Consider the following 5,501-nt stretch of genomic DNA (forward strand, 5'->3'; position numbering starts at 1 on the left):
GCTTTATCAAAGCAGCATGTTCACAACAAAGCTATAGCCCATAGATTTCAAGTCAGGATCACGAGCATATTTCTATAACATACTATAGCGTAGACTACTTTATCAGTGATAAATTTTTACACAGAGAATGAACTGTAAAATTTAGCTGCAGGATCCATAAAATCACAGAAGGAAGGAAGGAAGGAAGGAAGGAGAGAGAGAGAGAGAGAGAGAGAGAGAGAGAGAGAGAGAGAGAGAGAGAAGAAAGAAAGTTTCCTGAAAGTCGCAGTAGTGGGAAAGAAAATGACAATATTTTGTCAGTTTTATTTCACTTATAACTGGAAAATAAATATTTAAGTGTGTGTGTGTGTGTGTGTGTGTACATGTGTGTATGTATGTGTGTATGTGCATGTGCCTGCATGTGTGTGTGTGGTATAAATATCTATGTTTTTGTGTGTATATACTTGTGTTCACATGTGTGTGGACTTATGTTTACCTGTGAGTGGAGGCCAGAGGTCAAGATCAATATGAGGAATCCTCCTTAATTGCTCCATACCTCATTTTTTGAGACAAGTTTTCTCACTTAGATTAGTCTATACTGCTGAGCCAGCAAATGTCAGAAATCCTCCTGACCTGGTGTCAACAGAGCAAGGATTAAAACAGAGTGTATGCAATACCACCTGTTTATTTCAGTGCTCTGTATTGAATTACATTCCGGTCCTAACGTGTGTCCAGCAAAGACTTTGCATACTGCATCATTTCTCCATTCTTTTTATTAAATTTTAGTAGTAAGTATATTCTTTTCTACATGCTTGGATTATTATGATAAACTGAGGTGTTTTTTTAAGTGTCTGGTGTGTAGTGCTTGCAGTGCATTAATAAGGTGATACTATGTTTTTCTAGTTAGGTTAAGATATTCTGAATATGCCAAAAAAAAAGCTACTCTCATAAGGATCTCAATGATTACAGAAAACAAATGACTACAAGAAGATAGGATTTTGATAAAAATATCAGAATCATATGGAGTTAACAAAATACTTTAAAAATTCTGGAAATATTAAGTAGTCTGTATTAAATGTCAAATAAAGGAAAACTAAGTATACAGATATCTCCTGAGTTTGAAGATAAGTAAAAAGAGATTTTAACAGAAAAGAATGACAATTCATGCCAATAGACTGAAGCACATATAAAATTAGAAAACTCACTCAATAATGAATGTTCTTCATTGAGGTTGGAGTAAGTGGGAGGGAGTAGCAGCATCCTCAAGCATGGGGAGGGGAGATGGGAAATGGGAGAGGGAGGAAAGAATAAAATATTTGAAATGTAATTACATAAAATATCAAAGAAAAATAAAATTTCAATAGATGAATGTTCTTAATTTGTTCAAGAAACATTAAAGAAGAAGTCCAGGAATTGTGTGACTTGGTTCTGACTGCATACAAATAAAGAAAAACTGTTCTCAAGAGAATTTTTAGGGAACCTGTCCTATTTACCCTCTTTTGCCTATCCATAATTTAACATGTATATGATTAAACCAGAGACATCTTAAAAGGACATAAATAATAAGAATGTTTGTTTGACCTTATTTATCTCTTTCTGTCATCATCTATCTCTCTATTTTCTGTTTATATACCAATAAAAATTCAATACACACACATACACATATGTACATCTTTCTGCCTAAAATTACATTGAAATATTCTCTCCATGCCTTTTTCTATTGTAGATTAATAAAACATTTAAATATATATATATATATATATATGGCACCAGTATAAGGGGAGAAAATACAAAATAGGTAGTATAGAGTTATATTGTGTTAGTACTCACATGGGAGTTAAATGAAAGTTAAGTGAGCAAAACAAGGTTTTTAATACAGAATTTTCTGGCCTTGATAAGAAAGGTATAGAATGCCTGGAAATAGTCTGCTAGAAATAAAAACTAAGTATCCCTCAAAACTTGCTAACCTGTAACCTGAATTTAGCAGAATGGCATTAGGTTGGTAAAGCACCAAAATTCATCTAAAAATCACTTAAGCTTTGGAGACAGGGAACTTTGCTTGATTGCCAAAGTAAAGTACACAGATTATTAAAGAATTTATTTGCTGATGTTATAAGAAGAAAACTGGAAAAGAAGTGTTGTTTCTTCAGTAGACCAGCCTGGCTTATGTATTAGGAATGTATGATTGTTATTTATTTCCTGCTACACTGCTATTTACAAAGAAGACTGTTGACTCAACACCAAGTCAACTGTTTATGGAAACTTAATTGTTTTGTTTTTTTCTGTTGGTCCTGTCAATCTCTGGCATTGCTCTACCCAACACAGTGCTGTCTGTATTTATATCACTGATGACTTCATATAGAGTTGTTATCCAGCTTTAAATATGGTTTCAAAAGAATTTGGAAAGTGTTGGAAAGCACAGAGTAACTTGATTTGCATGCAAGCACCAAACATGGTGCCAGTTGGCTGCTTCTGCTCATCTCCCTCCCATTTTCATAAATTGTTCTCTTTCTGCTTAAGCTTTTTAGCATAGTAGAAAATGATCTACGGTGACTTTTCTCCTAAAACAAAGAATCAAGACACATTGGTTTAACATACGATGTAACAACATGATAGAGTATTTTAAATTGGAGCTATCCCAAAAAACCCTTGGGAGATAAATAAAGACTAATGTGTTTGTGAACACATCCTGTTCATTAAAATAAATGCATTTAAAAGAAACTCCAAGATCAATCATTCACTCAGAAATCAGCTACCAAGCGTTTCATAAGCATACATGTATAATGAAACAAAGACCCAATATTTATGTGTTAAATAGGATCAAAAGCGCTTTTCGTCTCAAAAATAATTACACATATTCTAGCTGAAAAACTCATAGTAATGGATTTAAAATTGGCAGCATCTCTTGTGTGAGACTCCCATGCTTATATGTGCATTCAAATTGTTTCTCTTGAGTCCACTAAGATGCCTAACACTGTAAACTTAGGTAAATACTTAAAGCAAGTGAAGTCATGATTATTGGAAGAGTATCTACAACACTCATCACTAAAACAGCATAACCCTTACCTGATGAAGTCATGGCCAATTTCTATTGTCAATAGATTGGGACATATGGCTATACTCCTTATCATTTTGACCTAGTTAAAAGCATTACAGATCACATGCTCAGGAATATATAAAGACTACACATTAAGCCTCTCTACCTAGCTCTGTGGACAGGTAAATCTTTTTCTTTTCCATCAAAGTTGTAAATATCTTCATTTCAGTCTTCCTAAAGCTAGAGTCATAAAAACATTTTAAATGTTATATAATTTTTTCAATTTATTTTTATTTACTTATAAATGCTTGTTCTTATACCCACAGATAGGTGGAGTCTTCACTCATTAAATACACTTCGTTTGGAAACAGATGGCGACTATTAAAGGGAACCCAAGTAATGAACATGCATAATTGTAGAGCTCAGTCCCAATGGATACATCTGCAAAATACTCTCATACCTAACAAACAGGGAACACTACAGACAAGGGACTAGAAAGAGTATATAAGAGCCAGAGAATCAAAGTACTTGCTTTGAGGTTGTGTTTCCTAGTAACGTTAAAAGCCACATCTCTTAAGTCTTAACAACACATTTTCTCAAACATGAACTGAACAAGGATGATACCAATGAACATGCTAAACTGGACTCTTCCACCAGGCTTCAGTCCTACACACAAAAATGTATGAACTGAGGAAGATGGGAGAGATTACTTTCTGAGGCATGGGTATACCAACTGGTTTTATACACTGCCTGATGGTCAGCTCTGAAAGCATACATACAGGTAGTGTTATACAGAATGAACAGGTTACACTTAGGAATTTAGTGGAACAAGAAACCATGGATTTGAAAGAGAGGAGGAAAGAATATTTGGGAGGTTTTGGAGGGAAGAAAGGAAAAGGAGAAATATAACTAAATTATGATCTAAAAAGAGCCATAAAAAAGGTTTTGTTTGTTTTTAAATGATTCTTGTTTTTCCAAGATGTCTCTTAATTTCTTTTTCCTTGGCTGAACTCTTTCTTATGAGAGTTTCCTCGGAGTTGACTGTCACTCAGAAAATTACTGCTTATGTTCCAAAGTCTTCCTAGCTGAAAAAAAACTGGTTCCATTCCCACAAAATTTAAACTATATCATATCTAAATATCTCCAACATAAAAATAAAGCATGTCATTTTATAATTCAATTCTAATAGAATTATGATTTATAAACTTTATACTCTTGCTAACACACTTATATCCATCTTTCTATTGAAATTGTATTTCCTGCCTATCCTTGTAATAATAATCCAAAGATCTTAAGAATTTAAAACAATAAGCACATTCAACAGTTTCTGGGTATTAGTGACTCAGATTTGAGTGTAGTGTCTCATTAAGGGAAGTCAGGTATCAGTAGAGATCCAAACCATTTATCATCCTTGTGTTTGTCCAAGTTAGTTCACTAATAAATTGAAAGCTGCCTTTGTTTTCCATGGGGAGCTTTGGGTATATTCCTGATTGTACTACGGAATGGTGAAGATTATTGCAATTGGTAAGCATCCATGTTTTATGGTGAAATTTCAATCAAATTTTAAAAGGTTGGAGAGATGGCTCCATGTCTAAGAGTACTTGTTGCTCTTCCAGAAGACCCGAATTCTTTTCCCAGAATTCATCTCTATTGGCTTCTTGAAATTTTGATCCTGGAGACCTCATGTCCTCTCCTGGTCTCCACCAGCCCCAGCACACATAAATAAAAAAGCATAAATAAAAATTAAATAATATGTAAGTGAATTTGGAAGGATCAAATAAAGATACTAGCAACTTTGATGAAAAACAAAAAAGATGTATCTGTCTAAAGAACTAGGTTGAAAGACCTACAGTATGGTATCTATATGTTCCTGAACAAGTGATCCAAGGACAAAATAAGTTATAGTGCTTTTAATGAGATTGAAATGATAAAGAGTATAGTCATATGCCACTATGTACTGACTGTAGAAACTGTCTATGACTTGACCTAGTACTATAGAGAACACATAAAGTCATAAGTGCCATATGACTAGGATGTTGAAAGAATATACAGAAAATTGTTTATCATTTTTAGTATAGGAAACTACTTTATTGAATTATCCTTAATATTATGTGTTCATTAATTATGATATCTAATATAATATTCATCTTACATGATATATGATATATAGAAAGTAAAATTCCAACATTGACATATAACTACTATCTTTGAAATATAAGGGCATGTAGTATGATTTAGGAACTTCACTTACAGTTGTCATGTCTTGACAGAAACTATACAAAAACAGTAATACCTTTCAATGGCAAAGAAGAAGGAAAATATCCATAGATTTAAATCAATACCATTTAGCCAGGAAATTAATGAGGGCATAGGATGTTATAACCTTAAATCTTATAACTACAAACCCCATTGTCCAGGAAATAATTAATGGTGGTTTTAACATGGTATGTTAGAACTATGTTAGAACTCTGATCTGAACCAAGGC

Source organism: Rattus rattus, chromosome 4 (assembly GCF_011064425.1).
Source record: "Rattus rattus isolate New Zealand chromosome 4, Rrattus_CSIRO_v1, whole genome shotgun sequence".
Lineage (NCBI taxonomy): Eukaryota > Metazoa > Chordata > Mammalia > Rodentia > Muridae > Rattus > Rattus rattus.